General features: G+C 55.5%; 1 long non-coding RNA gene across 2 annotated transcripts; it reads left to right on the top strand.

Annotated features, from left to right (window-relative positions):
* The first annotated feature begins 1,201 nt into the window (after nt 1-1,201).
* Nucleotides 1,202-9,749, top strand: LOC144220529 (uncharacterized). Of its 2 annotated transcripts, none has more exons than XR_013331768.1 (4): nt 1,202-1,248; nt 4,752-4,829; nt 8,437-8,485; nt 9,261-9,749. It is a non-coding gene; the product is annotated as an uncharacterized LOC144220529 (long non-coding RNA). The 2 variants fall into 2 exon arrangements; XR_013331767.1 differs by lacking the exon at nt 1,202-1,248 and adding an exon at nt 2,978-3,152.
* Nucleotides 9,750-12,495: the final 2,746 nt, after the last annotated feature.

Raw genomic sequence — 12,495 nt, 5'->3', positions numbered from 1 at the left:
GACCCTGGATTGGCTTATTAGCCAATGACCTTCAGTAAGACAGTCACTGCACCTGAGTCTACCTCTGTAGAATGGGGATAATAAGAACACTTCCCTGCCAAGGTTGTTGAGAGAACGCAGTAAAAAATAGTGCACAGGGAGTACCTGGCTAGGTGGCGGCTCCCAAGCCCTAGTTCCTCCCTCTTTAGAGAAAGGGAGGCTTCCTGGAAAGGATGGGGCTTGTTCTGGGTGTTGAGGGATAGATAATGATAGTCATCATATTTCTGTTTTTGTTTATACAGGCACTAAGCACTTTGAATGTATTGTCGCTTTCAACCCCCCAGCAACCCTATGGGGCAGTTAGTTATTTTCTTATCCCTGTTTCATGGAAGAAGCAGTTGAGGCTCAGCAAAGCTAGGCAGTTTGCCCAAGTCACACAGCGAAGTGGAAAAGCAAAATTCTTATCTCCTCTACTATCAGTTGGTGTGGAGGGTGAAGGGGGTCCATAGCAAGAGTGACAGAAGGCAAGACCATGCATAGTGCCTAGGTCAGGCAAGGGCAGGAGAATGGCAAAGACCTGGCTGTGGCTACAGGGGAAATTCTAATTGAGCCCCATGCAAACCCACCTTGCAAACCCCAGGTCAGACTTGGAGCTTTCCTGTTTCCTATGTCAGCCTGCCTGAATGCTTGCTGCTGAGCCTTGGTGGGGAGAAGAGGGGTGAGGTCCAGGTTCCCATCTCTGGAGCACCATGTCCCCGAGGGAGGTCCCCCCTCCTTCCCACACACACCCTATAATCCAGATAATCCCTGCGCTAACGTCCTGACCCCTGTATGGCAAAAATGGCCCCTCTTGGTTTTCACCACCCTCTGTTGTCTAACAGGGATAATCGTCCCCTTCTCTGGGGAATCGGGAAACGGCCCGTAGGGCTACTGCTTGAGATCCCACACCAGCGTGGAGATCGCGGACACTATGAGGATGGTGGGAGGCAGGTCTCTTATAGGAAAGAAGGGCAGTGAGGCCTGCGAAACAGGTGGTTCCTCTCAGGGGGGAGGTGAACTAAGGGAGACATTAGCCAAATAGGTGTAGCTGCCCCACCTAGGTGTCCCAGCCCCCACCCTCCCCCCAGCCATCTCGGATTACACCAGGCACCGCTTTCAAGTAGAACTCCGCAGTTTCCATGGCAACTCACCCACGTGGTCTCTGCCTTAGAGGCTCAAGTGGGGAGCGGTGAAGGGCAGCTGACAGGAGGCACGAGGTGCTTCTAGAAGGTGAGGGCCGAGTCCCACCCTCCTGCCATCCACTCCCTCCTCCAGGCCCCTGGCTGAGACCTCATACAGCTCCCAAGGAAAGAGGAGATGGAGCCCCAGGACAAAAAGGCAGCAAGGTCACTTCCCCACAATGTGCCCTTGGCCATGAGCCCTAGGGCAGCATCCTATCCTGCCTCTGGTATCTTCAAGGAGAAGCCTAGGGAGTTCTTAGCAGGAACTTGCCTTTGGTTGTATCTCCTCTTCCCTTCCTTTGAAACGGGGTTGCCATTCTGTTCTGGAGCTAGGGCTTGAATTCTCTTCTGGCCACTGTGATCTGCGATAACCTGGGAGGCTCAGCCTCCCCCCCCGCCCCGAGACTGCATCCTCATCTTTACAATGAGGACTGACACATCCCTATCTTGGTTCAGCCAGAGGGGAGCATATTAGATCACATTTGGGAAAATGCTTTGTGAGAGGGGGGAAAAAACACCAAAGAGTTAAAAAGGNATGGGGCCCTAGCAATGCTGCACAGAACCCTCATGTTTATCAAAACCCTGAGCTGTTAAGCTGCTAACTGAGTCTTAACTGATCTCCCCTGAGCCAGGCCGCAACCAAGAGCATCAGCTTCTGGCCAAATACCTCATCTAGAACCAAGGGCCCTGGGAACTGACTTGTTCGCACCTCCAAGGCACCGATGTCAGGTCGCAGGGCTTTCCCTGGAAAAGACGTAAGACAGCATGGCGTTCAATGGGTGTTTCCCATTCTTTCCTCCCCTTTCCTGTCTTTACACTGGGCCACTCCCTCGTGGTCTCCAGCTGGCAATTTCTCTCCAGCCCTGCTGATGGGGGCTCATCTGATCTTGGTCCCCTGAGAGTGAGCCAAAACCCTCTGAAGCCAAGCTTAGCAGAGGGGTGGGGCAGAGGGAGGAGAAGAGAGAGGTGAGGCCCCCGCAACTCACACAGGAACCCCAGCTAAATGGGCTTGCGCCTGGCCCTCGCCTCGCTCTTCCCTGCACAGCTAGTGAAGAACCCACAGGCTTTGCTCAGCCACCCCACAGAAAAGGCGTGTCCCTTGCCTTGTCCCAAGAGCTCCCGGGTGTCCCTAGGCTGCTTCCTCCTGCCCTGGGACCCTGAGTGAGCAGCCCACCTCCCTCCCAAAGCCTCCCTCCCTCATCCATCAAGTGGGGTGATTCTGGAGGCGCCCTTGGCTCTAAAGCACTGACTCGGCAATTCTCTGCAGCAGGCAGAAGCGCCTGGCCGCCGAGCCTCCTCCCCCACAGCCCAGCCCCCTCCTTCCCTTTGTCACCTCACTCGGCAGTGCCCCCAGTCCCACAGAGGGTGGCTTTCATTATTTTTTCTTTATTTTTATCAAAGGGTATTTTTTGTCAAAAATTGTGTCTCCCCTGAGACAGCACAGCCTTTGAGCAGGCTCTCCTTGTTTCCATGGCAACAGCAGCTGGCTCACATGTGTGGTTGCTATGGAAACGAGGCTGGTTCTCCTCCCCTCCCTCCCATCCTCCTCTCTCACTTTCCCTTCCTTCCTCATCACTTCACTACCCCCTCCTTCTCCTTCACACCACTTGCCACGCACGACAGGACAATGAGTGGCCCCAGCGCTGTGGGAGCACCCGGGTCCTGGCCCCAGCAAGGTAGTAGCTGTGTGGACCGATGCCTGTGACTGGCCAGGGGGCACATCTGCAGGGCCCCTTCCTTCCATACACTGAGATGCGGTGTTTCTGGTACAGGGCGTGGGGCGCAAGCCGACTTCAGCGCTCTGGACAGGGACCCACAGGAATCCTGCCTCTGGCATCAATGGGGGCTGCCTTCGTGCCTGGCCAGCACAAAGCCCGCCCCAGACATGTGTCCAGCACCTTCATGTTGCCTACGAGGGCTGTGTCTGCCACAGAAAATACATGCAAAAGAAAAGTAAGAATTCTTGGGGAGGAAATCAATGGCCAGAGATGGAGACAGAGGGGAGAGGGAGCCAATGGAGAGTTATATCTTGTCAGTAGACGTTCCAACGATGATGTATCATTTTTTCCCATGGACATGATAGCATGAGCCACGGTGAGCCCTCGCCTCCCCATCTTCTGTCCGTCCCTCAAACAGAGGGATGATGACAATGTTAGCACGACCCCTCAGGTCCCTGTACCCCCACAATCCAAGACGCTCGGATTTCCGGATTTCTGAGCCGCCTGGGTCTGCCACCCACCCGCTGCGTGTTGGCTGTAGGTGGGGGGAAGGAAACAGAAGTGTGCCCTTGGGAGCCCTGCCTGTCTTGTCACTGACGAATCTTCAGTGTCTGAGGGGAGAAGGAAAAAAATAGTACACACCAAAATGTTCGTGGTGATCGTTTTTTAGGTGGTGATTCTTATTCTAGGCTTTTGCTTCTTTTCTTCAGCAAACATGTATTAAATGTATAAAAAGAATAAACAACAGGTGTATTTGTTTGATCTGAGAGAGAGGATGAAGGGAAGGGAATTTGAAAGAGGCCGGATTGCGGAATGAACCAGAGGCAACTCTCCCCCTAAAAGCCGGAGCGGGCCAACTCTCTGCTCTGTCTCTCATGTCACGTGCCAGGCCCAGAGGGGTGAGGTCGACTCTCAACTTGGCATGAGAAAGGCACCAGGGATCTTAAGTCAGAGCAGGAGAGAAAAGCTGTCAGGCCAGGTAAGGGCCGTTGAGAGGGAGACTCTTGTCATCTGCATATACCGAGATGACAGTGATGTTAAGAGGCCAGTCCCGGAGGAAGTGGGTGCTGGCGCCCCCTGGCCCACCCCCACCCTGTCTCTCAGGCCTCCGCCTAGACATTTGGCTCAATCATAGTGGGGAATTGTGAGAGCCGCATATGCTGATTTGCCCAAAGGGGCAAATTTCAGCTCCCTGTTTCCTGAGGACAGGGTGGGCAGAAGGCATTCTCAAGGTCAAAGAAAACACCATGCAGATTCTTGTCCTCAGCCAAGGGCACACTTCCCTGTTTCCTCCCCCCGACCTACAGCCAAAGCACAGGGGCAGACCCAGCCACCTCAGAAATCCGGAAATCAGCCTCTCGGATTGTAGGGGTGGGTGCAGGGGTGCCTGAAGGGTCATGCTAATGTTCCATCGTCCCTCCATTTGAGGGACAGACAGAGGACAGAGAGGCGAGGCAGAAAGAGGGACAGAAGGAGAACAAAGAGAGGCCGAGGAGGAAGGGAAAGCAGGAGAAAGAGGGAGCCGGCTGTCCGCCTGGCCACCACCACCAACCAGACGGCCTTGCCTTACTCCTCTGTGCCCCTCTGTGAACAGACAGGGAAGCACTGAAGGTCAAAGATGGGGGCGCAGAGATGGGGAGGTGGGCACGACATGGGGGAGGGACAGGAGACTGGTGATAGGGTGTTGCCGTCAGTGCCTGGTAATAAAAATAAAGCTGAAAAAGCAGTTGCATTTCCGACGCCAGGAGACTTTCGCAGAAAGGAAAGCACCACATGACAAGCTTCTGATGGGCCCAACAGCACCTAGCACTGAAGTGATGCTGTCTTTCTGCAGCCTCCACACCAGCGCAAAGCAAGGACGCCTCCAGGACACTGAATGTGGTGGGAGATCCAGAGGTCAGGAAGCCTGGCCGTGAGTACTGGATTGTGTGCACTAAAAAGTCTCAGGGAAGTCATCTCTACAACACACCCTGAGGAGAGGTTCCTCCACTCTCTGCTTAAATGCCTCCTGTGACAGGGATCTCATCCCCTTACAGATATCTCATCTCCCCAATCTTGGGTTTCGGTTCCCTCTTGCCAATATTCGTGCTATCCTTTCCACTTAAAAAAAAAAATGTGTCTCCCACTCCATTATCTTTATAGAGAAGATCGGTGACAAATAACATCTGGGTATATCTATCATCCATGAATGCTAAATTAGCCCTCACCCCATGGGTGATTCTAAAAAGCTGATTCTAAAGAACTCCCTACTCTCCCTCCCCCCACCATCACTTTCCAAAAAAAAGTGTTTTGCTGGTGGCCCTTTCTGCAAGCCTGAGCCCCGTGTGGGATGCAGCGGGCGGAGCTCTGTTCTCGCAGTCGCTGTGGCTCCTTTATTCTTGCCCTTGGTTCTGTGCCCTTCCTCCAGCTTTGAACGTGTCCTTCTCCAGTCTGAGCTCATCTCCCGGCTCTGCCGGGACGCACTTCATCTCGTAGGCTCCTCCCCTTCTTCTTCTCATCAAGACCTTTCATGATCACACAGAGACTCTCATTTTCCAGGGCGTCCCAGACCAGCTTGACATTCTTTTCAGGCTCCCCTATAGGATCGCACCTGCCTCATTCCTCCCTGTTTTGAAGGTTTACCTGACCGAGTTAGATGCGCCAACGCCACCGACTTCCTCTCTGAGTCTCCATTTCTTTCAAGTGGGGAGAGCGTATTAGTATCCTCAGGCTGCCGTAACAAATTACCACAAGCTGGGGTGCCTAACGCATTGGACATTTCTTCTCTCATGGTTCTGGAGGTGAGACATCCAAACTCAAGGTGTCAGCAGGGCCATGCTCCTCCTGAAGGCTCAAGGGCAGGATCCTTCCCTGTCCCCTTAAAGCTTCTGATGTTTGCTCGCATCCCCGGCCCCTCCTTAGTGCGTAGACCAATGACTCGGATTTCTGCCTCCACCGGCACATGGGCTCCCCCTGCGTGTCTCTTTGTGCCTGTGTCCATATTTCCCTCTTCTTATAAGGATATATTGTCTTTGGACTCCAGTATGACCTCATCTTAACTTGATTACATTTGCAAAGACCCTATTTCCAAATAAGGTCACATTCACAGGTTCCTGGTGCATATGAATTCGGGGAGGGTGCTATTTCTCCCAGTATACGCCCTCACCCTCTCCTTTATTCCCCGCTCCCGCCCCCAAGAAGCTTTCCTGGCTCAGTCAGTGAGCCAGACTCTTCACCGGGGACGTCCCGCCAGTCTGTCACATCTTCGCCACCTGGACAGCTAGAGCCTTTCCGTACAGCGCAGCCTTGGGCCGGACCGAGCCGCGGCTTCCCGGCGTGGACGTGGGAGCCTGAGAAAGTCACTTCATCCCCTCCGGGCCCCAGTTGCCTGGCCTGCAAAGTGGGGATAGTAGTAATCGACGAAAAAGGATCGCGGTGGTGACAGAGCGCGTTGCTCTTTGTAAAGAGAGATGCATGCAGGGCACAGACGTGGCTGCAGAAGTGTTAGGTGGCGTTTCCAGACTTCATCCTTCCTTTCAAGCAACGACTGTTAGCTACATCGGCTTCCTAACCAGCGGCTGTCGGCTCAGCCTCTGGCACCTTGTCTGTCCTCAAAACACAGATCTTACCCTGTCACCTAAACGCGCCCCACTGCACTCAAGGTACAAAATTCTCAGCAGAGAACACAAGACCTTTAGCAAGGTGGCTCTTACCCACCGGTGCACACACAGGTACGCACACACAAACACACAAGCCTCGCTCAAGCCACGCTGTGACCTAACCGCGGCTCTTTCCTGCCTCTGGGCCCTTCCACAAGTGCTCCCCCTCCCCCCAGCATCCGCTGCTTCTCCCTCCGGATGGCGTCAGCTGTGTCCACCACGTCCAGGAGGCTGCCCCCACCCCACCTTCTAGCGCGGGTTAAGGTTCTGTCTTCTGAAGCCCTGCCCTGTCTCTGCCCCGTCTCCTGAGCTTCTCCAGGGCCGGGACTGTGTCCTTTCTCTGCCTCGGCGGAGCCGTCCCTGCAGCGCACAGACGGAGCATGTGGGAATAAGTGATAACCGTATTTCCCAGACCCTGCCGAGGAGACTCCGCTGATCTGCATTCCTCTATTTTCCATTCGACCCTGGGACCCTCCATCCCCTGCCAGCCCCACTGCCACTTCCTCTCTGACTTCCAGCTGTCCTGCAGCCTTCCCCGGCGTTCTGGGCCTCTTTGAACAGCCTCCCTTGTCCCCCAATCTCAGCTGAACTTGTTTCCTTTCTTCCCCTGCTGGGGCCTCACAGGGCTGTCTTCTCCCTGGACTGCCTGTAATTGGATTATCTGTGTACACGTGCTTGGGGTCGTGTTTATGGGAAATCGGTCTGTGGCACAGGGGGGTGGGGGTGGATTTGGGTGCAGCAGGAGAGGACCCAGGAGCCCCTCGGGGAGCTGGGAGGCAACAGAGAGCATAAATGGGAGCAGGCTTGCACTCAACCCCCAGCACCGCAGGATGACATCCCAGGGCCCCCCTCGGTGCTTGCCAGGGCGCTCGAGCCCGTTGGGGCTTTCTGCTGGCAGAGGAAAAAATGGAAGCCTTTCTCCTGGGGTGTTGCCCATGGGAAAGACATCTCAGGGCTGCTCCGGGGCCTGTCTTCAGGCAGAGAGAAGGGGAACAAGGGTGGCAGCGGAGGGTGCCCTCCGGCAGGGAGTCTGTGCTGGGTCACAGAACTACCCAAAGCCCCGGGTCCCAGTTGGAAGGACCATCCTCCTCGTCCTTGAGGGCAGGGGAGGAGGGAGCAGGCCTGCCCGTACTCACAGCGCCCAGCAGCAAGGCCCAGCCTGAATCTCTTGACCCATTTTCCAACTGCCAAATGACCAAGAGTCTCAAATGCAGGGTCTTCCCTCCGTCTCTGACTCCAAAGCCTCAGGGCTTCCCTTCTGGATAAATGGCAGCCCCGGCCACCCAGCCCCAGTTTTCCAGGTCAGAAGGCAGGCAGTCTCCTTTGATGTCTCTCTCGCCCACTGCCATTGAGCCGGTCACCGAGGGGTCAGCATGCCCTAGGGACCTCCGCTCCTGCCATCAGCTGCAACCCAGGCCCTCTGCCACACCAGCCTCCGCACTGGACCGCTCTGAGGGTCCCTTCACCTGCCCATGGCGTCCCTCTTTCCAAATCACAGGGCAACCCCCAAGTCCGGAAACAGAAGCGAGCATAGAATACGTGGCTGTGGGCTCTCACATAACAATCCACAACGCAGTATTACCCATGTTCCCATTCTCTCTGGCCAACTCTGCAGTCTCTACCTACTAGCCTGAGTAAATTTGCTCACTCAAATTTGATTCTGTCTCTATCCTGTAAAAATCCTCCATAGGCTCTCACTGCAGTTGGGGGGAAAAAAAATGTCCAGAGGGACGCCTGGGTGGCTCAGGTGCCTAGGTGAGCATCTGGCTCTTGATTTCTGCTCGGGTCACTATCTCACAGTTCGTAAGATTGAGATCGACGTTCTCTCTCCCTGCCCCTCTCCTTCAAGATAAATAAATAAACATTCTTTTTAATGTCCAGAGGTGTAACCTTGAGGCATCCTGGGCAAGACGGTTGTGTGCCTGAGGAGGTGGGTACCTTTCCAACTACACTCACTGTAAGTCTTTTCTGATGGGACTTATTTCTTCTTTTTGACTCTTAAGAACACCCCAAGTTCATCCCCAAGTCTTCCTTCTGTGCACTGGCCAGCACCGGCTCCTCTGGGAGGTAGTGACGGGCCCTAACCAACGGGAAGGCTGGCCTGGGGCAGTGCCCGGCAATCGGCCTGCTCTACGTGCCAGGGCAGGTGCGGATGCCATGGGGAGGCCCAGGACAGGAACTGGGCCCAGCTGAGGGTCTCGGGTCCCTCAGTCTGGAGCCCTAAGGTCAGCCCCAGCCCCTCCTTTCTCGCCCCAGCCCCCAGCCTCCCTTCCATTTTGTATTCCGGGCCCATTCACTGCTTTAATGAAACTAACCATTTTATAGCTGCCCTGTGCTCCTCCCTGCATTATTCATGGGCTTCACCACGACAGGCACAGGCTGATCTCATGCTCCATACAGAGAGTGAAAAAGTAAAGGCCTTGGTGAAATACTGTCCCTTCCTGCCCCTCCCACTCTTCCTTTTCTCCTCTGCCCTCTTAAGTCAAGAAGGTCAAGGAGAGGGTTATGATGGCCCTGTACGCCTCTGGGGTCACTGGCATCCTTCAGTCATCTGCTGCTTCTCATCCAGAGCCACTGCCGGCTCCACGGGCCTGGCCCTGCACAGGGCTGCCAGACACCTGAGACATGACCCGGGGAAAGCCCTTGTCCGCAGAGTGGCCTCAGTTTCTCCCAACCTGCTCACAGCCCTCACATCTGTCTTTCAGGTGAAGAAGTTTCCCTGGGACCACTGCTCGTGAGGAGATCAGAAGAACATGCCCTCTTGGTCATTGTCCAGCCCCCAGGCAATGTTGTTCTCCCCCACCCACCCCCCTCCAGGGCTGCTCGCAGGGCACGGCTGTGTTCCACCCTCCCTGGGCATCTTGTCCAGTCTTCCCCGTGCCCAGCTAAGCACCGGTGGCGGGGGGGGGGGGCACCAGGTGAGCTGGGCAGGGCTGGTGCCACCTCCCTCCCTCTGAGGCTCCCCAGGTGCCTGTCTCCCTGACCTCACAGCCTCTCCAGAGGACACACAGGCAGCAGGGCCAGAGGGACCCCACTGCAGTGTCTAGGGGCAGGAGGCTGAGACCACCTCCGAACTGTGCCCTGACCGCTCACCTAATTACACCATTTACTCCTAAACAATTCTTTGAGGCAGGGGATGCATGTCCCCCTTCACAGATAAAGAAACAGGCTCAGGACGACTGGGCGGCTCAGTCCGTTAAGCATCCTGCCTCTTGATTTCATCTCAGGTCATGATCTCTCGGTTCCTGAGTTCGAGCCCTGCAATAGGCTCTGTTCTGATAATGAGAAACCTGCTTGGGATTCTCTCCCCACTCTCTCTGCCCCTCCCCAACTTGCACACACTCTTTCTCACTCTCTCTCTCTCTCTCAAAATAAAGAAATAAAATAATGAAAGAAAGAAAGAAAGAAAGAAAGAAAGAAAGAAAGAAAGAAAGAAAGAAAGAAAGAAAGAAAGAAAGAAAGAAAGAAAGAAAGAAAGCTAGCTCAGAGCAGTTCATGTGAACCAAAGTCACACAGCCAGCAAGTAGCAAGGCCCAGATTCTACAGCACCCGTTTGAGGCAACTCCTAGCAAGGGCAGAGGGGAGTCTCTTTGTAAGCATGCTCTCTAGCACCCCCCCCCACCCCATTCCTCCCTTGCCACTTTTCCAAGGGTCTGTTCAGGAGGGCCTGGGCACACCACGCCCAGCTGGCTCGGGGATGCAGCAGCTCCGCCCGCCCCAGAAGGACCCAACTGCTAATCAGAAGCACTGGTATCCGGGCAACCAGCCTCCCTGGCTTCAGATAAGCAAAAACAGCTGGGAGCTGGCGAGGCTGGAAGCTGGTGGTGGGGAGGGCGGTGAGGAGCCAGCCAGCCAGTAGGCTGTTATTTTGAGCCTCTCATTCTCACCTTCCCAGACTTCAGCTTGAGCTAGGGCCTTTCCCCCAAGCTTGTCCTGGCCACTGCCTCTGGGAAAGGGTCTCCTGGGGACTCTGCCCAGCCCTGAATCCAGCACGATCTGGGGGAAGTAGCAGGAAAGCCGCTCTCTCTGTAAGGTAGGGAAGGGAAGTTGGTCACACGCTGCCAAGGTGCAGGGGCTCTGGGATCATTTAACAAACAGAAGGAGTGGATGTTCACCTTTCGAGGCCTCTAGGCCCACACGGGGCCAACTGTGACGACAGGTGCGGGGGACAGCCCAGCCTCACCCCATGATGGCAGCGGTAATCAGCACGGGGATGCCCTGCAGGCGACGTGAGGTCATGGACTGTCAGACCAGCTGGGCCCGGAGCAGTCCCAACTCTGCCTGTTAGAAGCTTAGCTATGCCTCTCTGAGCCTCAGTTTCCTCATCTGCAAAACGGTAATGGTGATGTCTACCCTATCGACGGGGAGGTGAGATATTATCGAGAAAGCACATGACATGCTTGGCAGAGTGTCCGGCGCGGTAGGTGCTGGTACGACTCCCTTCCCTTCCTCCTGTTCAGGCCGCCCCTGCCCAGCCTGGATGGCTCTTCCACACAGATCTGTCCTCTCTTGGGCTATTTCTGTCTCTGATTCTAAAGGTCAGCACCTTTCCTGGGATAGGACAGCTGCCGCCTCTTCCCCACCTCTATGTGGCATTCGTCCCATGCGTCGGGGGAGAACGGGGGTGGGCCCAGGTGATGGGCACCCCCCTCCCTCGCCTTCACGCAGGACCATCCCCTGGGCAGGCCACCCGCACATTGGCAAATGGTTTTCCAAGACTACCACTAGGCCCAGAGCACAGACAGCTGTTGACCGACTCACTGACAGCAGCCAGCGGCCACAATGCTCTTGCAGCTCCTTCAGGGCTGGGGTTGCTCCAGGCTACACCGCTGACCCCCTAGGCGCCTCTCCCAGATTTCTGGCTCCAAGCCATCCCGGGCCCCTCACAGGGCTGACTGCTTTTCCTACAGGAAAAGGAGGGAGGAATAAAGGCTTTCTACGGAAGGCTTAAAGGAAAGGGCCAGAAGAGGCAGGTAGCCCAACCTGCTAGGAAATCATCATGGTAACCTCAGGATTGTACCTCCCTGCCTCCAGCTGCCTCTGCTCCCCCCTCCCCTCTGCTGACCCTTCCTTCTGGGGTCTGTGGTTGGGTCCTCACAGGGGGAGTGTACTCTGGAAGCACCCATCCTCAGGCAGCCAGGAGGCTGGCCTTGCACCAAAACTGTCCTTCATTCCCAGCATCCTGCGTTTCAGGGAGGAGGGAGAGGGTTCAGTGAGTGACACACCTCTGTAACCGGAGCTTTCAGCAGGCACCTGGCAGGCTCAGTCAGAAGACCATCTGACTGTTGATCTCAGGATTGTGAGTTCAAGCCCCAAGTTGGGTATGGAGAGTACTAAAAAAATTAAACTTAAAAAAATGCAAACGCTAACTCAAAGGGATACACGCACTCCTATATTTATTAAAAGAAAAAAAAGAACTTCAGCACCAGTGACAAGGGTGGCCGTGGGGAGGGGAGGGGCTTTCTCCTGTTGCTGCTCAACAGACTCTAGGACACTCATGGCCCACGAGCAGCCCTCTAGGATATGACTGGCCTGGCCTGGCCGGACAGCCCTGGCTCCCGGTTACCCAACATCCACAGATTCACCATCTCATCAGTCCTAACAACAGTTTCCTCACAGAGGGGCTGCAGCTCCTGTTCACTGTCACGTAGGAGATCCTCCAAGGCACCCACAGTGTGTCCTGAGCCAGGGGTCGGGTCCCAGGGCCGGCCCTTCCTGCCCACCCCACCCTGGGGATGACCTGACCTGGGGGGTGGGGAGCGGTAAGACAGGACAGGGAGAGGTCGGGGATGTCCATGGCCTGGGCTGGGGGTCTGACAAGCACAGTGAGGTCTTAGCAGATGTGCTGGAGACGGGGGAGGGCTAACCTGGTGGCCCCAAACCCAGGACAGGCTGAAAGGAGGAAAAAGCAGCTTGGATGCTGGGGGGGGGGGGGGGGGA

This window comes from Crocuta crocuta, unplaced genomic scaffold, assembly GCF_008692635.1.
Source record: "Crocuta crocuta isolate KB4526 unplaced genomic scaffold, BGI_CrCroc_1.0 scaffold186, whole genome shotgun sequence".
In the NCBI taxonomy this organism is placed as follows: domain Eukaryota; kingdom Metazoa; phylum Chordata; class Mammalia; order Carnivora; family Hyaenidae; genus Crocuta; species Crocuta crocuta.
The sequence above is the reverse complement of the archived record's forward strand: the minus strand, read 5'-3'. Positions and strand labels throughout refer to the sequence as shown.